Source organism: Rousettus aegyptiacus, unplaced genomic scaffold (assembly GCF_014176215.1).
Source record: "Rousettus aegyptiacus isolate mRouAeg1 unplaced genomic scaffold, mRouAeg1.p scaffold_m13_p_12, whole genome shotgun sequence".
Classification (NCBI taxonomy): domain Eukaryota; kingdom Metazoa; phylum Chordata; class Mammalia; order Chiroptera; family Pteropodidae; genus Rousettus; species Rousettus aegyptiacus.
This window is the reverse complement of record NW_023416287.1, coordinates 80,925,483-80,948,727: the sequence shown is the minus strand read 5'-3', so window position 1 is coordinate 80,948,727 and position 23,245 is coordinate 80,925,483. Positions and strand designations below refer to the sequence as shown.

The window sequence follows — 23,245 nt, the reverse complement described above, 5'->3', positions numbered from 1 at the left end:
AATGGAAAAAAAAAAAGTATATAGAGAAGAAAATTTATGACAATTAGTATATCTATTTTGGTTAGTTTTTCACTTAGAGGATTTCAAATTCATATGAGAATTGCTAAGGGAAACAAGTTATAACAGATATTCTCCTTTCATTGTAAAACCTGTAAAACACTGTTTTTGAGTTGCTACTTATCCATGGTCATTTTTCTTTTTCCACTTCGTCGTTAGTGTTTGTGTGATGGGGAGGGGACGGCTGTCTTCTGGATGGGGTTGCTCACAATTCACAAAGCCTGTCCCTCCTTCTGTTGAAAGAAGGCGCAGCTGAAGTCAGTCTCTTTGCCTTTTCATGATATGGGGATGCGGGAAAATCAAAGCCGGCAGGATGAAAGCCCCAAAGCTTCCTGTTTCCAGCTGTTTTCCTCAGCGAAGATTTTTTTTTTTCTCCCAAAGATGATGCTTCCTTTCAAGGGGTTTTTAATCTGCAGACTGTTTCCTTAGTTTATTTCACTACAGTAAAATGTGTTCCCTCTAGGTCATATCTGTCTCTTTTAAAACCCAACCTGTCCTTTTCACTGGTGTTAGTTGCTACTCAAAAGGACAAATGTGATTTATAAAGTTCCTTTAATGAGGTACAAAGACCAATAAGCTTTTGCCACGGGACTTTCATATTTTTGGTTGCTTTATTTTCATTTATGAAAAATTTTAGATGCCAAAAATCCATTGAGAACACTATTAATTTGACCATTTAATATTTGTAAACAAAGCAGTTAAGAGTAAAATATGTTGTCATAGCCTTAAGGTTTATTGTGTTTTTTCCCTTCGAAATGAAGTATAATGATATGTAATTTGTTTAATGTAAATGCTTAAAATTAAAATTAAGGCACTGGAAATTGCATAAATGTTGAAATGAATATTAAGAGTGGTTTGATTTCATTAAGTAATGATGGGAATAAAAATAGGACTTTTTTACTGATGGTTTTTATTTCACTTCTAAATGACATTCATAAATTCTGCTTCCTTTGAGGATAATTGAAATATAAAAATGAATTTTTTTCATCACTCATTAAACATAATCCAAAAGTCTTAACTAGACCTTCTACCCATTTCCTGGATCTTCTAGGCTTCTTGCTTGAGGATAATAATCATTATAGATCGACTTGTACTTAACTTATTTAAGTGAGGTATGCTTAAACGAATAACAGTGTGAGTCAGAAATTCCCCAATGTCTTTATCTGTTGTCTTTCCCCAAATATTTATACTTACTTCCTAAAAGTGAGGAATCTTACCAGTAAGAGGCTTCACATTGTTGCCCTGTTATTGGAGCTAATTTTTTGTGATATAATGAAGCCAGTGGCATATGGGGGAGAACCACCTCATTTCGTTTTCACTTTAATGCTAACTCAAACATATGCTTTTGAATTGAAGTGGGGTCTCAAATGCCAATATGTGTTAAAAGAATTAAACACTTTAAAAAAAGTCCCCCCTTATTTACTCCTGTTGCCCGCCGCTCCTTTGAGGGTGAGTGGCTGATAGGGCTTTTAAAATCATGAGCGTGCCTATTTTATCTGTACTGTTTAATAGAGAGCTATGAAAAAAATGGCAATTAACATATTCAGACAGAAAATCATCCTGGCTGAATGACTCATTAAATAGTCGTATAAACAGGATGTGCTGAAATGAACTGGTACAAAATTTAGTTTCATTGGTCTTTTTGCTCATTATCAGCACTTTAAGAAGCAGACTCGTGGGTGCTTAGAGGACACTTAAATTTCTTTTCTCTTTATTTTTTTCTTAAATACTTCTCTCCTCCACCCTTTCGCCCTGCCATTCCTAAATCCCTGGCAGGCCAACATTACCCGTCTAAACATGAAGCGCTGTGTTGGAAATCAGCCAAGTTAGAGGCAAGAACTTCTGAGATTCATCTAGGCCAGTAGTTCTCAAACCCAGATGACAATCAAAATGTACTTGAAGGTTTTTGTTTGTTTGTTTGTTTGATTACATATACAGACATTATGGAACCTTATACCTTGGCATTCTGATTCAGTAGATCTGGGGTAGTGCCTGGGAGTCTGTATTTTAATAAAAGGTCCCAATGGGTTTAGGATAGCTAGCCAGGATTGAGAACTACTCACTGATTTGTATCCCCTCAGGGCGAAACTCTCTCCCCAGTACCTGACCTGTGGCCAGGTGGCATCCATTACAGTTGCTTGAGTGCCAGCAGGCTCAGTATTAGAATCGCCTTGGGACCCAAGGACAATGCTGGTGCTTGACTCCACCCCCAATTAAACAGAGGAATTTTAAAACCTCCCTGGGTGGTTTTAATATACAGTCACGTTTGGAACTTCAGTCCTACATAAACAGACAGAGCTAGGTATAGCTGAAAAAGTTCTTTCTAGTTTTCTTTTACAAGGTGCTTTACCTTGTGCTAAAACTCCTCTCTTTGCCCCCACACCCCCACCCTCAACCACACACACAGCTTAAACCCTTTGTTTCTACTAAGGCTTTCATCATTTATTGGTACCCTGTTCTCAGGTGGGACTGTAATGCTCTGCTCTCATTTGTAGCGGGTTCCTATTTCTTCCTCCGTGAGTACCACATCTGTTATGTGCAGATGTGTTGGTATAGTGTTAGCACTCCACAAAGGCTAAGTAAGAAGGATGAAGAGCAGGATAGCAGTTTAGCAAAGGAAAGACTATCCATCTATCAGGTCCCTGTATGCGCCAAGAAGAATTCTGAATAGATTTCTTCTTTAGAAAGTTGTGACATTAAGTTGGGACTTTTCATTACATTGACTAATATTAGTATTTCTTGGACCTGTTTTATAAGAGACATCAGTGCATGAAGGAGGATTAAAAAAAAATTCCCCATTTCAAGGGAAGGGGGAAGAATTTCCACAAGAATAATCTTGTAGACAGGTACATGAGAACTATACTTCCCAGCTACGCAAAAGTATGTAAATATTCCCAGACTTTAAGGGGTATTTGCAAAAAGAAGGAAGAAAAGCTCATCGCTTCATGTTGCTCAGTAGGAAGGAGAAACCCGTCATCTGTAGGAAGGTGTTGTCTTCCATCTTACATGGAACTTCCCACATGCCAACCCCCCTTGAAGTTACTGAGGAAAGATACCCTTTAAACAGCAATCAAATCCCAAGCTGGTGACAGAAATGGAAAGTAGACTGAGCTCCCGAAGTCTTAGGAACCAGGGCATTGCCTCTCTGACCTTGCGGAAGAAGAAAAGCCAGCAGCCACTCCTCGTCACTAGCGAGGACCACCAGTGGGGAGATTCACTAACTCCTCGGTATCTTTACATCTTGTGACAGAGTCCTGTGGTGACCCCAGACTTCGATGGATGTTCCAGTGCTCATAGTATTTCTGAGAACACTAAGGTTCAAAGAGGTTTTCTTAGAGAAAACAGCTGACTTTGGCTATGACAGTAGCAGGAGTTAGGACTGTCTAGTCTATACCGTATGGCAGGGGGTGGTCATGTTTTAGAGTCTAGGCTTGTAGCCTGGGTACGAGTGGAGAGCTCACTCACTGTCAGGGTCATGCAAAGGGTGGGTCCACACTTACCGGGCCGTAAGTGGGAGCACCTCCTTAAATATTGCACCTGGATGCTTCGTTTGCTTCATCTCAGACCCAGCCCTGGTAAGGAGTAACGGAAAGAGAGGACAGGAGAACCATTGGTACTTTAAGTTTTCACATCTTTGGCTTTATTTGCTATGATTGATAAAGAGCCTCCTTGCAAAACTATCTTGGTGGACTCCCAGAGAAGGAAACTTTTGTGTGACTGACGTGCTGGCAGTGCTCACAGCCACGTGTGTCACCCTGGTGGAGGATAATCGTCCTATTATTTTTTGTCAGTAGGTATAACAAGTGGGTAGTGCTTTGTGTATTCCACTGTGATGAATTAATTTTGTGTTCATTGTAGTAGCACTGATCATAATGAATTAATTTGGTATTCATGTGGATGTCAGAGATTTTTTTTTTCCTCTTCCAGTTTTCATGTAGCTTTAGTTAATGGATACTTCAGAAGTGTAACACATCTGATCCTATTCTCACATTAACTTCTCATAACTCCCCCTCCCCATACTATGTGGTATTGTTTGAAAAAATGTTTAACTTAATGTTAAAATGATCACTATTTTAACAACATTATATTAGCATTAGCATTTTCTCTGCTTTTATTTTGCAAAATTAGGGAAATAGGGTAAGTATTTATGAAAAATATAGCTGCCAGGTTGAATAATATAGTTAATAACGTGTATATTTTAGGTTGGTTTAAAAATTTTTTAGCCAAATGTTTATAATTTATAGTTTTATTGAAGACAAATATTGCATTCCCTTATGCAAATACGAAATAATGAAAACTGCATGCCACATATAATAGTTTCCTCCTCTTTTAATTTCTTCTCTCTTTTCCTCACCGACGAGATTGATAAATGTATGTGCATATATTATTTATCTGTTCATGTAAGGACACATAATTGGCTATTAGATATGGTAATTGCATAAATAGATCTTATTCAAACTCATTTCCTTTTCTGTTTATAAAATAAATGTTTTCGTTAAATTGGAATATATACTGAAATAGAAGTGCCTGATTTAGGATTGAGAAACCAGGTACCCAAACAAAAATCAGCTAAAGCTTGGGAAACTTTTTACCAACTTGGGCTTTAACCTGTCTGCCGCTTCTTAATTTGTTCATCATGTTGCTAATTATTGAAGGTATTTATAATAGAACAAGGGTTTCCTTCATCACTCACCCACCTGCTTGGCTGATTTGCTCCCGCTGGGAATGTGGTAGAACCTTTTGAGAATAGATTTTGTCCTTATGAGCGCCAATGTGCCATTTTGGGTTTTTCTTTAAATTTAAACTTGGAAATAGTATCATTCTTCATATACTCCCTTGTGGCTTTAAACATTTTTTTTGAGAATTCTACAGCTCTTGTGCACTTTGATTCTGAGCAGCAGCTGTATTTTATTCCAGAGTGTTGTGTTTTAGCAGTCGTTGGGTCTTGTTAGATATTTTACCAGAGTATATAAAGACATTGAGACTCAGTTGTAAATGGCAAGGACCACGTAACTGGGTTGCTGTTGCTTTCATTATTTTTGTTATTATTGCAACAGATTGTACAGTAATATGCTAATAAAGATTTATGGCTTCGTGCAGCAGGAGGAAATGTTGGGATGGAGGAGAAAACTCATGTTAAAACAAATGTCTCTAGTAAGAGGAAAATACAACTTGAAAAAAAGGCTCTAAGAGAATTGTTTCTAGTATAAATATTTTTATTAACATTTGCTATGGTTTGAAGATCTTGCAAGTAATTGTTTATGCATTTCTGGAATTTAGATGTGTTGTATGCCTATATGTGCATGGTTGTTCTTGGAGAGAGCTCTTTTCTTTTTTTAGTTTTTTTGTTTTGTTTTGTTTTTTGTTGAACTGGAACATAGCTATTGAATATGCAATGAACAGAAAATTTATGGAGGGCAGAATTATGAGTATCTGAGGAAAGTTTAATTACTTTTATAATTTAGATAAGCTTCATAATTTATTGTAACACACTGTACTTTGGCACAATTTGTAACAATTATAAAGCACTTGAATTTAGGTTCTTTACTTGGCAGCTATAAACAGAGTTAGTTAGCTGTAGGAAAACTTTGAGCATTTACTTTTCTTCCCAGGCTTGCATTAAAGGCTTATGCTGTAGTGGTTTTGTTGCTCCTCTTTTAATTGACCACATTTCTGCATTTTATTTCTCTGAAAAACATGTATTACAATATAGCAGGCTTGTGGTTGTAAACACAGAAGGAAGCCGGCTAAGAAGGGATGTGAAGATATCTATCAGCGCCCAAGCCAAGGAAAGGAGAAACTCGAGCAAAGCTCAAATGATGCTTGCAGATGATTACCGCTTGAATTAAAAAGAAAAGACCTCACCACTCACTGCCTTATAAAGAACGGATCCTGAATAATGCAAGCTATTCAGAAATCCAACAGTATTTTTTTTAAATAAATATAAATTTATTTTCATAATTAAAAAAGGAGCAGTGTAAAATAGCTACTTTTCCTCTTAGGTCCGGTTATTTTATTTTTACAGAAATTGCTGCCTAGTATACAGTTTTATGACATTACTATTTTCGACAAAATTAATCTTATTTGTTGTTCTTTTTGTCATACCTTTGTGTATTTTTGAAATTTATTTATTTTGTTGATAATGAAAATAATGAATGAAATCATGAGATCTCAACTGATTTTAATTGTTCCCGAAGAAGTCTTTCTTAAAAGATATATTTGTGTGCAGCTCAGGAACTTTTACATTCACATTTTCCTTTTTTATTAAGTAAACTGTAGAAAATAATTAGCCCTCATAAACGTCATATTTGTTTAACATTTCTTATAATTAAATGAACATAACAATTTTTTTAAATACTTTGAACTTTCAAAAGTACTTTCATATTTATCATATGTTTAGAACAAGATTAAAAAATTGAATTATTTTACAGTTGATAATAGAAATAAGTGATAAACCAATTTAGAAACTTTTGAACCTCAAATATCTTCTTATGTTCTCCCCTTGTGGGCCATTCTGGCGTGACCTATGGGGACCTTGGTTCTGGTTTTAGATTCTTTTGTGTTAGCGTAAATTGTTGATAAGTCACTTGGAGAAAAACACTGAAGCAACTCATCTATTGGCTTTAATGAATCAACAATCTGAATCAAACAGGTTATGAATTGGTTAAAGTAAAAAACCAGTAGCCCTGTGGTTGAGCTCTAAATGATTAAAGAACCAGGCCCTAAGAAAGCGTTTATTTACTTTTCAAAAGAAAGTCAAGACTCACTTCTCTGAGCTGTGTTGCTTTGTCTAGGTTCTTTTCTTAAAAGAAAGGCTTCATTCATTATCTGTTTCAGATCTTTATAGATGTTGCAATAAGGTACTCTTCTCATCATATAGGATTAAAAGGATCAAAGCTAATAACTTTGAGACATTTTAAAATTTAAAAAAATAGTTTTTTATCTCTGTTTTCCTTTCAAGACTTATGTTCTTACAAAGGTACAGTATTTCTGATTGAATGTGGTCCTACTGGTAAGGATCACATGAACAGAATAATAATTCCCTTGTCCAGCATTCTCTGGGTTGTTTTAATGTTGCAGGTAAATGTGTTCTACTCTGCGAATAAATGTAGTTCTATTCACATTCCTGATGACTTGTATCCTTAAACCCTTTTGTTCAGATTATTATTGTCCTTTATCCTGAAAAATGTCTGTGATTGTAGTGCCCTAATACTGTAAATCAATGGGGACGGAATTCAGAGCCTGCTAAGTAGTGTAAGGCAACCCTTTAAATGCAAATGCATCAGGGCTAGTTTTAATGTAATTTTAATAAGGCTGAAACCATTTTGAAGTAGACTTAAATCATAATACTAATCTCAAAAGACTCTCTATTTAGCTGCGAAGGCTCTTTATTCTCACTGGCCATTTTTCCTCTCTGTGCATCCAAAACACCTTTCATCTGATTCTACAGTTTTCATTCAGAATATCTTGTTTCTCCCTTAGATAGAATACATGTACAGTCTGTGGCTTCTCTCTTAGTTGGTGACGAGCCTATGTTAGCTGAAACTATTTCACTTCTATTTCTTCCTGGTTGTATGTTACTGTCCAGTCTTCTTGTTTATAAAGCAACCAAAAAAAAAAAATTGAATAACAAAAATTTAAATAAATTGCTATATTTTGGCCAAAGAAGTGAAAATCTAGCTGTCAATGCTGACCAGAAAAGTTAAGAATATAATTTAATATTCAATTAGGGGAATGAATGCAGAGTCATAAAAGTGAGAATAACATTTACAAAATGAGGTCTGCCCTAAAGTCTAATATATTGCCATATTTTAAATTCCTTGGTTTCACTAACTTATAGTATTTCAATATATATGAAATATATTTTGCTGTTTATATTTGGGCTGATGGGAAGGGTGCAGGGACATTGCCCTGGTGAAATAAAATTGGCTTAGGGACTAGTTTAACAAAGGATCACAAAAACCAAAGGCAGGAATTGGGTGGTAGGATTTTCCCATATATGTTACTGTGGCATTCCCTATAAGGAGACAAAAGAGTTTTGGTCTTTGGATATTTAACTTTGAATTTGCACATTAATTTATAATAATTTAATTAAATAGTATAATTATAGTATACATTAAATTGTTTATAGATTAATTTTCCCACATTTTTCTGTATTTAAGAATTGTCAAGGAGATGGTTAAGTGTTAAATTCTATACTATATTCCATTGACTAGCTTTTAATATAGTTTTTATAGTTCACAAAACAGTAATTTATAATTTCAATTACTCTAGTTTCCTGTTGAGCTTTTTGAAAAAATAATTTATCCCAGCTCTTTTTAAACCTTATTTTAGTAGAAATAACATTTCTAGATAAAATTAATCTGAATAATGTTATTTTAAGATTTAATAGAAGTCTTATTTTGACTACATTCCACACTAAGCATTATAAAATACCCCAAGAGGGTGACACAATTTGCAATGATTCCCAAACTGCTTTGACCAGAGAATTCCTTTTTCATGGAATATCTGCCACATGAAACATTCTGCAGAAAACAACTTTGGGAAATGCTAACTTAGCCCCGAACTTGTTTAAAAAAATTTTTTTTTAAGTCGTCCTTGCAATTTAGTAGCAGTATCTAGTTTCTTGTTTTTTAAACAGCGTTCACTAATTCTTTTACTTTGCTTGGGACAGTTTCCTAGGATAACTGTGTTACTCATGCTAACCATGTTCTCCCCTTGAAATACTACTTGTTATATGTGAACAGATAATAGAGTCAGCTCTGCAAATGCATTAATACTGAATGGTAGCTATATCAGTAGTAATATGAGAGCATCTTTTTATGGCTTTTGTATATACCCTGAGGGGTGTGTGTGTGTGTGTGTGTGTGTGTGTGTGTGTGTGTCTCTCCATGTGTCCCTGTCTTTTTATCACACTCACAACAGTTTGGTCACAGTGATGACCACTAGGTCTAAGCAGGGACTTAAAAGTACACCTGACTTTGAACTCCAAGCAGGTAATGTCAATGAGTGAAGAAGACAAAGAGGAAGAGGTGGGTATAGGGACCTGGGACATGCACTCCGCAACTCACATTCAGTCAGCATCTCCAAGAACCCTGTGCAGGGCAAACAAAATATATTTTGGAGCCAGCAATGTCTTGTCCTTGATATAAAGGTAAGAAGTCAGAGGACCTGAGCTCCAGATCTCGTTGACCCTCTCCCTCCCCACCTCTCATTTTGTTTTTATTATGGTATGTTTGTTTAATTTACAGCTAGCTAGCAGGAAATAAGCTGGGTTTTGTTGAGATCTAAACAATGATGTTTTAAAGGTTGTATGTAATACTTATCGAAAAACATATCAAAGTATGATTTTAGCAACTTCTTAAGAAAGTACAGTTTATCCCCACAACTTTCCTCTTTCCTAGAACTTCAAATTACTGCTGCAGTTTTAAACTTACTTTTTGTTGTTTATACATCCAGGAAAATACATGACATTTTAAAAAGTGTGTGTATAAGTGATTGCATGGCAGAACGTGAGCATTAACTCCAAATAATGATTAAGTGAAAGTTAGAAATAATACCAAGTGTTGAAGGTTCTGGAGGCACCGCTTTGAACACATTCTGAGACACTGGCTAATTCTGTACTTATTTGGACCCTGGTTTCTATTTCTGTGATCGGTTTTGGACTTGTTACCATCTGATATCCTCTTTGGCTCTCAGGTTCTATGAAGCTGGTTTGAGATTAATTTAAGTCTGAGATTGACACGAAAGGAAACTAGTCCCTGGATGCCCTCAGTGCTGAGATATTATCGATTTCTCACGTATTAATACAACTGTGCAGAGTACAGTTGGCACCAATCGGAAGAAATGTTTAACGGGTTCTGAGGATAGAAAACACGTTGCAGTCTAAATTTCTACAATTTCGAAATTCAGAAAAGCTTCCTTTTGATTAAATACACTGCCCTCGAATACACATGTTCATTTTCTCTGTCTTCTACTTTGGCATTCTGTTGGTTTAACTTTGCTTGGCATATGAGAGTTTTAACTTGGATTTTAAAGTCCATATGCAGGACTAGAATGTGTCAGAGAAACTTAGGAACATATTCATGAAAGGAGTTATGAAGCACATTGCGTGTCCTTTACCATCGAGGTATAAATGGAGCCCATTCAACCATTAGTTAAGTGGTAATAGGGAGCAAGAGCCTGATTAGGTTACAAAATCTGTATGTGAACTCAGTATGTGAAAACATAACACTTGATCTTCACCACAGTGCCGCGAAGATTCAATTAGAGGACTGGTATGTACCCAGATTTGGGGACATAAAGGGCAACTGGATTTGAAGGAAAGATGGTAAAGAAACACCTGCAAAAATCTGCTTTTCTGTGCAACAGACTGGGTAATTGCATATGCAGATGGATAGTTAGGGATATAATTACTTGATTTGTGAACACAAATGCCCTTTCGATTGTGTGAGCATTGAATTTTGCAGTGACAGGTGCGTGAGGATTGCTGTGTGTGTATCCCTTACACCCCTGTTTAAATATTTGGCCTGGAATATATCTTCCATTCATCCTGAATGTAGCTGCTCTCCCCCACCGGTGATCTGGGGGAATTGTTGCAGCTCTTAATGTCTCTCCAACTTTTTCTCATAATAATAACCTTAATTTGAAACCTTGACTAAAAGAAGGACTGCATACGGGCATGTTGTATAAGGGCTTACGAATTATGCACAGTAATTCATTTTTTTAAAAAGCTGCTGGATGTAACTCATTAGTTTTCATTGTTTTCTCAAAATAAGGAAAACTATTAACCAACACTACAGACTAATAGCCTGGAATTTTTTCCCCATAATCAACTATAGTTTAATGGAAAATCATCTTTTGAAAGACTTCATTTTTTCTCCCTTTTTCTTAACCTTTCCATTAATACTTTTGAGACATTTTTTTTTTTCCATCTCTCCTAACTAGCTTTCTCAGTTATTCCCTTTCTATGTCGACATTTCTGTATCATACCGAACATGTTCATCAAAAACACTTGGACGGTCCAAGCAGAATTTTTTTTTAATTGAAGAATTTATTAAGCACCTCCTTATGTATGCCATATCATTGCCATGTTCTCGTCTCTGGCCTTATGGAGAAAGTGGATGGCAACGTTATTGTCCTCTCTGACCAGGTCACTAATATGGCAGGACTGCATGGCAAACTATTGTCGTACTTTATATGATCACATACGTTTTTTGACTCCAATATTAAATTGGACCTAAGTTGTTTTTTGTCAGGAATGTAAATTTCAATGGTTGTTAATATTAATAACACTACTTAGAAAAACTTGAATGTACTAGTATTCACTTCTGCTAAGTATAGTGTGTCAGTTATTTCATTTAGTCTGTCAAACACCGTATGTTATTATCTCCATTTCGTAGATGAGGAAGCCAAAGCACAATACAATTAAATGTATTACCCCTACAATATGACCGCATAGTTAATGAATAGAAAGGAATTAGAGTTTGAAAATATGTGCCTCTATAGCACGTGTTTATTTTGCTGAAGTCACATTTGTAAAAAATAGATAATAAGTATGTGTATAATATATATTATATGTATTATATTACATATACATAAAATATAAAATATATATTATACACACATACACGTATATATATATGTATATAACTTGAACTTGCCTTAAAGGAACTTAATCCATATTTGCCTAAATAGAGTTGAAATAACCACAGAGATCCCGATTTGACTGGTTTTGACATTTGATGGGAAGACTTCACACAAGTCTTCTGCATATATTTTAATTTCTAGTTTGTGTATGTGTATGTGTGTGTGCTTGCCGTTCTTCTAAGGCACATTTTCTCAGTCAGATGTTTTATGCTTTTTGATGAAAAATGTCGGGATTAAATTTTGCCCACAAAAAGGTTTGAAACTGTTCTTTCTGGTCCTTCATGTGCCATTAAGAAGTACCATGCCTGTGCGGTGATATAGCTGTTGCGTGTGGAGAAGGAGCCGGCACACTTGGCTCAAATAATGTTCAGAACCACCTGCTTTGAATGTGGTCTGATTGAATCAGATGACGGCTGCTTTTCATCACTGCGTCAGGATTGGGATGTGGGGGAAGTGTTTTATTTTGATATTTCACATGTGCTTAGGTGTTTGCGGTTTCAGATTGTTTAAGAACAGGCTCTCATCATTGAGTGTTGCTGAATCTTGTGGAAGAGATCTGAAAGAAACCTTGAGTATTTCTAGATCTGTTGAAAAATTATGTCTTCTTGTGTGGTATATTTGTGTTCAGGATGCAGATTGCCTTGTGGAAAATAGCAGATAATTTTCCCTCACAAAAGGTTCTTTCCTTGTCTGCTTATTTGTTGTATTTATACTATTTTTTTTATAGTCTTCCTCATGAGGTTTACTATCAGTACATTAACTGTTACTACCACCAGGTTCTCTGGAGTTCTTGGTGCTGTATGGGCTCACTTTTCTTCTTGAGGGTGATAGTTAACATCCACCTTGATACTGGCCTAGGACTTGAGGTTCTGAACATTATTATCTCTTAGATTGCAGCTCATGGGCACTATCGGGCAAGGCATTCCCAAAGAAAGTAGGAGAGATTACAACTCAATGGCTGCCATCAGAATATGTTAGTGGGGGAAGGTCAGGTGGGTGTGGGAGAGGCTTGGTGAAAATTCTGATTTAGAGCTACCAGGAATATGTTTGTTTTAACAGTGCTCCAGAAGACTGATAGAGTTGGTCTGAGGGTCAGTCAGAATTAGGAGAGCTCTTAGTCTAATTGACACCCCAGCATTTCTCATACTGAGTACCCCTGCACCCTAATATGCTATCCATTTTTGGTACCTTGCAGATTCCTGGGCTTCACTGGGAATGGTGCCCTGGGACCAGCATCTTTAATCTGCCCTCCTTGGGATGTGCATTTCTACTCAATTTTGAGAACTACCGCTCCAGAGATTTTGAGTTACAGGAAATTGTGGAACAAATTGGAGGGTTAGAAATCAGCATCTAATATCTGTACAGATACACAGAATCCTCAAAATAGGGAACAGGTGTGTTTGGAAAGCTTGTTTTGTAAAGAGAGTCTTTTCTCCCTTTGATTTCTCTTATTTACACTGAAGCCACATTTCTGAATTAAAAAGAAAAGGTAAAAAATAAAAAGAGCAGTAACAAAAGATTCCCAAGGCATACCAAAACTGTGGGGAGCCAGCGGTTGTTTCCTTTTGTTTTACTTTGTGACAGCTGTCGGACCAGCCTTTTGCTTTGTCCATCCAGTCCTCTGCCATAGAGGATGTGGGATTATAAGCATTGGAGACACTGGATCAGTGGGATCATGCTCCCAGCCCTGGCAGTCTCTGAAGGAGCTAGAGCCTCAGGTGGCGAGGGATGCTTTCATGTTGGCACACAACTCTCAGTTCTCATCCCAGTCCAGTTGCCTTGTCCTGCATTTTTCTGGCCACTATTCCTTTCTTTTTTCTCCATCCCCTAATTGTCAACCTCTTTTGAGGCCAAAATCTTGTAAGAAAGACTTCTAAAAACCAGTTTCACTCCTGTTGGTCAAAACGTTTCTGCATAATAGGGAGCCATGGTACGTTTTTAAAATTTATATACTTATTGCTTTGCTTTTCTCTCATTACTGAATTTTTGAAAAATGCTTGGTATATGGACACCAAAAGAGAGAATATATATATGTTCTATTTAAAGTGAAAATCCTGTTTGTTTTATATATTAGACTAGAGCCAATGAAAATCAAGGAACTAAGGATTTTCACAACCAAACTCAATATAGAACTTCATAGTTTCTTATTATGAGTATAAATATTGAGGATAGTTTTGTTTGTTTTTGCTGGTGCAATTTTATAGTTTTATCCTTTTAAATGGGGTGCAAAGCTATCCCTGGTTATTTGTAAAGACTTTGCAAAATCATACATACAATGAATTATCCATTTGATTTGAACAAGTTTTGCAATTATTTGTGGCTTTAACAGGGGCTTTTGAAGGGCACTGTGTATATCTACCAGGTAGTTCTACTTTTTTCTCAAGAAAATGGAAACCTTTGTACACAATTACGTTAGTAAATCAGTAGTAAACTATATATCATGTAGTTGAGTTATGTTACTGCAAATCTGCCGTTTATTTTAAAAAGATAATAATTTGTGAATTTCATTTCATAGATTTTTCTTAATGTTTTAAATTAAGTTGTTATTCCATTCTTGTCTTTTTTTTTTTATAGATCCCCCACTCAGCATTTTAAAGAAATATATTTAATGACATGTAATGACATAATTAAAAATATATAAAATCCTTACTGGGAAAATTTATTATATTGTGTCTTTATTATATTATGCCCATATTAATGTATTTCCATTGATATTAAAAATTTTCTTTTAGTTGCTGATAATTATTTTGTCAAATTCCATGATTTTTGCTTTGTGATTTTTTTTCTCATGACAAAGATTCTGAGTTTCAATGTTTACTAAATCCATGTATTCACTCGACAAATATTCATTGAGCTCTTAGCGAGTCACAGGTCTAGGGTCTGGGCCACAGGTGTACAGTTAGTTCCCCTGACCTTAAGTTTGCATCTTGTTGTGGGGGGGGGGGGTCAATAAATAAGATGTCAACTAAAAAATATCCATCTATCTATCTATCTATCTATCATCTAAATATTGATTAGCGATAAATATTGTGAATAAAATAGAGCAGTGTAAGAGGTTAGTGAGCATAGTTGTGGAGTGTGTAAGAACTGGACATGCTCTTCTAGGATAGCCAGAGAGGGCCTCTCCAAGAAACTGACGTTTAAGTTGAGGCCCTGAATTATTGTAAAGGTTTGAATTTTGGGACTGATTTATACTGTTTGCATTGATTTTTGAGGACAAGAGTACAGATTCATAAAATCCTGTATGTGAATGCTATTGAACTTTATATCAGCTTTGGTTATAGATAGGAAAAACAATTTGCAAATGAATTCACATTGATATATATTAAATTTGGAGATGTCTAGAATACACTGTTATACACATGTATTCTAATTTCTCATCCTATGGTAATGAAATATGATATAAAAAGATAAACCATGTCTCATCAAGGGCCAAATTAAAGTTTATATTTGCTTCAAGAAGGCAGTTCTTCACTTAATATTAAGTAGTATACAGATCTTATTTGTCATATGTACCACCAACATAATTAAAGCCTTAAAGATGAATTATTAAAAGATTAAATTCTACGTAAGTACTTCGTGGAGAAATTACATTTTGGTTTTGTGAAGAATTTCTATTTCATTCCTTAGCTCTATCCAGATTATACTGATATGTGTAATTGATTGATTGGTGTGTGTGTGTGTGTGTGTGTGTGTGTGTGTCCCTCGGTGTACTCGGTCATTCATTTATTCATTCCGCATGCATTTACTGAGTGGGAAGGAATGTTTTCCAGGTGCAGGGAAGACATGGAGACCAGACAAGCAGAGGTACATTGGGTAACAGTGAGGAGTCTGATGTGACTGGAGCACAAAAGGGAATAATAGCCTTGCTACTCAGGGTGACACAAGAAAAGAAGGTAAATACAGATCACCAAGCACCTCGAATGCTAGGCTAAGGAATTTTAACTTTGTACCGAAAGTGGTGGAGAACCGCTAGAGGTTTTGTATGGCGAAGTGACAGTTGTTAATGGCTTATGATAAGTCGGAGTGGGGCAAACTGAAGTCAGGGAAACTGACTTCTTATGAAAGGAGGCAGTGAGGGAGGAAAGGAGAGGGAGAAATTGGTAAAGTCTGCAGCAGTAAATTCAAATAATGTTGAGTGAAAGGTTTGTAAGCACTGCTGATGGAGAAGATCCAGATCTCTCTGCTTTATCTCTCCGGACTTTATTAGAGTTACTCTTTAGTGAAATAAAACCGTTCTTGATTTTTCAGTTTATCTTAAGATAAAGCATTACCCTTTGCTACCTGGGCTCCCTCTATTCTATCTTTTCTCTGGCCATGCCTTGGAAAACGTTTTGCTAATATTTTTTTCAAGTGCATGTTTTATCTCCCTACTTTAATTTGAGCTCAAGATTCATAATTTATTCAGAGAGGCCCAAACTTACAAATAAGTTGTTTTCTATATATTTAGGTAACAGGACTTATTTTTCCTTCTGTTAAAGTGTAATATGAATGGCTTTCGAGGCCCTGGGAGAGCCTACAAAATTTTATTTAGACCAAAAAAATTGCGAAACTTCAATATTATTAATACTGAGCAAGAAATATGAAGATCTGGGAACACGATCTCTGCCCTCGACTCGGTTACAGTAATGACAAGAGTGTGTCATGCAGCCTGACAGTGTGGTTTGCTCACTTGTTGATCCGGAGCAGAGGTTCTTAACCTTCTTAGAATCAGGTACTGCTTTAAAAACCAATATAAGCTATAGACTCTCCCCCCCCCCCAAAAAAAAATGCATCTATCTAAATACGTGAGTAAAAATTTTCAACAATTTCAGGAGTTTCTGGATCTCCGTAAGGCCCACACATGGATCTGGGGTCTGTCTGGAAAGCCAAGCCTCTTCCCAGCTCTCACCACCCCCCACCCGCCCCCATTTGGCAGGGCTCAGGCCATGTATGTAGCATGTGTGTAGGACTGATACTGTTAAATCAAGGAGAAGATACTCTCTTGGTACCTTTTGCAGCCATTAGCTTTACTGGTGCTAAGTGCTCATTAAGTATTTGCTGGCTGATTGATATTTGAAAGAGGGCCACAGGGGATAGGAGAGGTGAGAGAGAAGATAAATATGCATAGCAGAGAAGAATTAAATGGAGAATTATAGGGTATATAATTGGTGTATTTCTTGAAAATGATGCCTCTGTGGGGCTTCAGATGGCTGGAAGATGATGGTCTTTCAGCAGGTGAAGTCCAGACGTATCCAGAGTTGGTATTTATTGTTGAAGAACCTTAATGATCATTAAGTTCATAAGCCTATTTCTAGGGCGGCAGAGAGGGGGATCTACTGTTTCTTTTAGGATATTCTTAGCTGCAACAAAAGAAAACCCTGACTAAAATTGGTTTAAACATGAGGAAATATATTACTTTATGCAACTGTTCCAAAACCTCTGATATTTTCCCACCGCTGAATACTGGCTTCATCCTAGGAATGACAAGGAGATTACTGCTGTAGTTCTATTCGTCATGCCCAAACAGGAAAATGTCCAGAGAAGATAAAAATTATCTCCTAATTCATCTCTTTCCTTAGAGCCAGGAGATCTTTCCCAGGAACTCAGTGGCAGATAGTACTTAGTGTCTCTGGTCATTTTTAAACCTGTCCCTGGCTAGGGGAAGGCAAGGGTAGGTGGTGATTGGCGGCGGTACTCGGTGTCTACACCTGGAACTGGAGATGAAGTCACCTCCTCCTGATCCACTTGGAGGAGGGGTAGCTGGGGGAAAACACACAAACAGCAACGGCAACATTCCAGAGCCCCCCCTCCCCCCTCCACAGGTCTATTATGAAGCAAGAAGACAGAGTGGATTTTGGATAGAAGGAGCTAATAGTATCACTGCGTCCTCTGATAAACTAGTGTTTTGAGTAAAGTAGAAGAAATGATGGTCATATTTTTATAATCCAGCTGCATCTATGTTATTTTCTCTACCATGAGCTATGGGAAACATTCATGTGCTTAAATCTATGTAGGTGAATTTTATAATAGATTTTCTGTCCACATGGGGTCTGCTTTCCACTACTTCCTGTCAGTTTAATTCTGGACCGTACTGTCACGCACAGTCAAGAGAAAGATGAGTTTTAGCAACTTGTACTGATGTTGTAGAGTTTGCCTGGGCTGTCGGTCATTTACCTTAGCACTTTTCTTCGCTGGTGGGTTAATTGCTAAGCGGCTTGATTATGTATTCTTATCTATGAGAATTTTCAGGTATAAAGTAATACCTGAAAGTAATATGAAGCATAAAGTATGCATTATAAAGTAATGCATATCATTGCCTTTTCATATGTACCTTCCATTCAAAACTCCTCTCGATGTTTCTATGTAGGTAAAGGTAGGGAGGGGGGAGGGAGAGTACATCGAAATGAATTTTAAAAAGTTCTCGGAGTCGGCATTAATTTAAACAGTAGTTTTCCTGTGGGGCATATTTAACCCAAAGGAAAAGTCCCAATAATTAGGAACTTGGGATTCTGAGTGATTTGTGAGGTGAAAGATAACTTTTTCGTCAGAGAACATCCTTTGTCCAAATTTGGCCTTCCAAAACTTCCGAGGATGATGTAACTTCTCTTTTATGGCATTAGAAAATGGTTGAGAGTCAGTTTGGAAAGAGTTTAAGAGGAGAAATTATGAGTTCTCCCCCCAGCTCTTCCAATACCTTTTTTTGAGGGCTTGAACCACCACCTGCATTTCTCCGATATGTATAGTCGTCAGGGAAGATGAAATACTATGTGCGGAAGTGTTTTGAAACTCGAAAGCAGTAAACTGCTGTGCGGTGTTTATTGTTGTGACCGTGGTGTTATTACACTTGAAGCGGAACTTTAAATATTAACGATATTCTTGTTCATCGGTGGGGAAATGTTAATGGGAAGGTTTTCAAAAACTGTTGAGCTCTAACTGCTGTTTAAATAACGGACACAGAGCACCTAACCCAGATCGCAGAAAGCTGTGTTTCACTGTAGAAGTAACAGTTGTTTTTCCCCTCCGTCCTGAGGTCAATGGTTATATAATATGTATCAGATCACTAGAGTGCATATCAAAGTGAGCATAAAGAGGCAAACGTTTCCCTTTACGATGACCGTATAAGAGATTATTTCTCTCAGGGGATAAAACATACATGAAGTCCGACTGTTTAACTGCATTATTTTTCCTATAGCAATCACTGAGCTTCAGATTTGTACATTAACTTCTATCTCATCATGTGACTGGCAAGTGTTTTAACATGTTAAGGTTTCTGATCTGCAGGTTTCCAGCTAAACCCTAATCCATACTTGTATTTTTGTGAAACAAACTGTTATTTAAATTATGGAGAAAGATGTGTTGTATGTAATATGTTAAGCTAATCTTTGAGGTATACCTGTGGTTTAATTTCTTTAGTTAGTAGATAGAGTGAAACATGAATTTTCATTGTATTAGGTTGTCTTTCTCAAAGTCATAGAAGCTCTGCAAAATGTTTTGTAACTTTAGGAATTCTTTTAGCGTTTTTGATATTTTCCTGTGCACATAGCCCATTGGAGAGGCTGATAGCCCAGCCATTCAACTAAGATGGTACTGAGTCCTTCTTTCTTGTCTGGCACCATGCTGGGCCCTGGGGGTACGGTGGACAGCAAGCTAGACACAGTTCTTGTCTTCATGCAGCCTAGTGTTCAGGGGGCGGAAAAGAATCACTCGACAATCATAAAAATGCAAAATTCAATCTGTGACAAGACTAACGAAGGGGAAGGACAGGACACCTGACTAGGAGGACAGGACGGTGTCCCCCTAGGAAGTGGCGATGCAGCCGAGAGTTGACATGGGAGTGAAACAGGCCACGCGAGGAAGTGGAGTGGTGGGAGTGAGTCAGAGCGTGTGCTGTTGGGGGAGATGTGTGCAAGTCCTGCGGCAGGAGAGCCAGTGGTGGGCATGAGCATTGTCAGGACGCGGGGCTGGAGGAGAGAAAATGAGGCGTGCGTGTGATCACCACGATGCCCCTGAGGTCCGTAATTAAGAACTTCGCCTTTATCCTGAGACCAGTCAGAAGACTTAATTATTTGAAGTACGGAGTGTCATGGCGGGATTTGCATGTCCATTCACAAAGCCCTCTTTGCCTATAAAATGCATGCTATATGCTCATACACTAATGGCACCTGAGGCTCTATCTCCTACTGTTGGTCTCGCTAATGTATACCCTCTATTCCTTCCCCAGCGTGTGGTAACCTTGTGGTTTGTATGGGATTACTACATCTCCAGGGGACAGCTGTGATTGGACTATACCAGTCAGGGTACCTCTGTCCCCTCGCGGTGGTTTTTAATGTGGGTCATCCACATCTTTGCAACTCCATGCACGTGTTTTCCTGGCTTTAGAGATTGGTTCCATGATGGTCTCAAGCAAGGCAAAATTCTAGAGGAATTTTGCTCTTTCGTAACCTCAACTGTCTCTAGGGAAGCAGAGGAGTGAGGAAGCTAGTTGTTCCAGAAATCCCATGGCCATGATGGATTCCAGCTTTAGGGTAAAGGTGACATGGAGACGGCACAGCGGAGGGATAGAAGGGGCCTTTGTCTTTGCTAGGATTGTGGATCCACTGGGTGTGTCAACCCTAACACTTGCTTTGTGTCTGGAATTTCCACTATCTGCGCCAGTACATTCTCTAGATAAGGGAATTTTAAATTAGACTGTACCTAAAATTACGCTAATCTACGCGCCAGTACATCTCACCAGGAGCCCACTGCTTTCCCTCTCCTTTCTATACTCTAAATTGCCCAAATATTGACTCTCGCCAGTATAACACTCCTTTCTCTAAAATTCCATAACATTTCTTTCTTATTTTTTTAGTAATCAAATACTTCTTTTTATCTATGTCTGCCAATCTAGGTTATGTATTTCAGGGAGAAAGAGCCCTATTTTATATTGATTTTTAAAATCCTGTTTGGTGTCAGATATTATGCTGTCATAACAACAGTAATCATCATAAAAGTAGGAGTTATACTTATGTGTTCCAGGTTGTACGGTGATGTTTTTTCTAAATTATCTCTAATCATCATAGCAGTATTGGAGGGTGGACGTGACCGTTCCCATTTTACAGATGAAGATACATAGAATCTGAGATGTTAAAGAATTTCTCCAAAATTACACTAGTAGCCAGCAGCTCACCACTCCTGGTTACAAGATAACGGTCGAAGAAAGAATGGCTAATGAATGTATTGTGTTTATTTTCTCGAGACATATGAGACTGAGCAGCCTGAGAACATTTGGTGCTCAGAGGGAGGAAATGCTAAGGGGGGAAAACAAGTCTGAAAGGGAGAGAAGGATAGTTCAAAGACCAATTTCCCTGCCTCACAATATGACTAGTGCCAGTTCTAACTGCGTATGTTTGCTTTGCTTGGAAGATAGAATCATAGTGCCAAATTTGTGGACGTCTGTTTTGGAGGATGCATTAGTCAGGGTATGCTAATTACTGGAACAAACAACCTCTAAACTTTAGTTAACACCACAAAGGGTTATTTTGCTTTGGTGCACAAGACCTATGGGGTGGGCTCTGTTGCCTATAGTCCTTCAGGTCTGGTTTCTTTCATGCCTTAGCTTGGTCCTCCCCCATGGCCTCGGGGGTTCCCTAGATGCTCTGTATCGGGCTGAACACAGAGGAAAAAGAAAGTGCATGGACGATTCCATGGGAAGTTTTAGAGGTCAGGCCTGGAAAAGGCAAACATTACTTCCTCTCACTTTCTGTTGGCCAAATCTTAGTCACATGATCCCTCCCAGCTGCAAAGGAGGGTGGGAAATTTAAAATTCCTGTGTGGTTGCAGTTGATCGGGGTAGAAGTGGGGACGAGTGCAAACATAGTCTTGTTTTAACCATAGAGGGTTTCGCCACAGAGCTGAAAGGTTGGTGACTACTAGTTTTCAGAAGCAGTGGGTTTTCCACTAAGGCAGTACAATGTGGTACACCCGCAGTCTCTAGCAGACACTGCGTTTGAGGCCTGCTGATGGCCTTTAACTGGGAAAGTTGTTTATACCTTCTGTGAAGAGAAGATTATGGTGTGCATTTCGGGACCTATTTGGGAGACTAAAGGAAATCATGAAATAGAAGTGATTTGTTAACTAGAAATTGATATTCAAATAATAATTATAGCTGTTTATAGGTTTAAACTGAAATCTGACATGGCGCTTGGAAAGAAAGGAAAAATGTTAATACAGAAAGGATGAGGTAAAAAACAGTAGAAAGTAGGACATGAGTACTTTTTCTTTGGAAACTCATTGTCATGTTTCATGTAATTAACTTCATTTCTTTTAATAAAGCGGTTTTTATAAATAGTATAGAGGTTTTCCACTAATGTATTATATAATATTTTTAATTTTTACCTTAAAGATTATGTTTTTAATTTATAAAACTGGTTATTTGTAAAACTGAATTGATCTCCTTTTTCAATGTAATTGTGACCTTTTCTGTGGTTTCAGAGCGACTGCTTTGCAGAGTCTTGCACAGTGCCTTGAATTAAAGTGAGAAAAAGAAGCTGAGTGGTGGGTGGGCCTTTGAAAGATAAATTACAATACATTTGATGCTACGAAAAGAATTCGTTTTATCCTATTTTGCATTGACTATATGTTGCTTTGATTTCATTCTGTATGTATGAGGCTCGCAGTATTTCTTTTCTTTGGCTTTCTTATTCGTAACTGCAGATTTAGTGGTTTCTTTTGTGTACCACTTGCATCCCAGAATTTGGTGCAACAGTTTTGAGTAGCTGAATGATTTATCGAGGACAGATCAGCTGAAATGTGGCTCAACTTTAGTAAAGCAGACGGAATGACATAAGGTTAGGTGACTGATGTGTGAGTTTTTGAATTTGATTTGGTTTTACATGGAAAGGTTGAAGCAATGATCCATGTATTCTAATAAAAATCATCAGTACAAATCAAATAAAATCTGGCTTAGTGGCTATTTTCCCACTGTATCACTCATGGCTAGCCGATGCTGTTACAGACCGCACTTGGCAGGCACTGTTTTCTCCTACATCTTAAAGTAGTATTGCAATCTTTGCTATGTGAAGAAGGCATCTTTTCTAATCAAACTTTCTGCTAATCTCATCAGATAAATCATTATTCTCTACTGACAGCTCTGGCTTCCCCTGAACCCCTTCCCTGCTTCTTGTTTTTTCTCAAGATGCCTGGTTATTGTCATTTTCAGGTCTTTGTGTCTATCTCCTTTCAAACTAAGGACATTTCTGCCATTCCTGAAGAAGAGCTACAGCTTTTTTCCATTCTACTTAGTGAATTAGTGAGACCAGTACATCATAGCGGCTCATCTCTTTCTGACCAGTAAACTGTTGGTTATCAGAAGGGCCAAAGGTAGGCCACATCCAAGTTGCAGAGCTACTGAAAGAACAAAATGCTTATTCCCATGAATTTGATGGATTTAAGCTTAAGAAAATACCGGTTGGTTCTTTCTAATGTGTTTCAGTTTCTACTTCCAAAAGCTAGACTAGTAAATTAGTGTAGATGTATTTGGACTGCCTCAGTTTTGAGAGTGTTTTAAAGCACTTGAAAG

General features: G+C 37.4%; 1 protein-coding gene across 27 annotated transcripts in view; it reads left to right on the top strand.

Moving 5' to 3' along the window:
* The window catches only part of TCF4 (transcription factor 4), a 334,414-nt gene that overhangs the window by 74,621 nt on the left and 236,548 nt on the right, over positions 1-23,245 (top strand). The gene's annotated exons all lie outside the window — the stretch shown is intronic.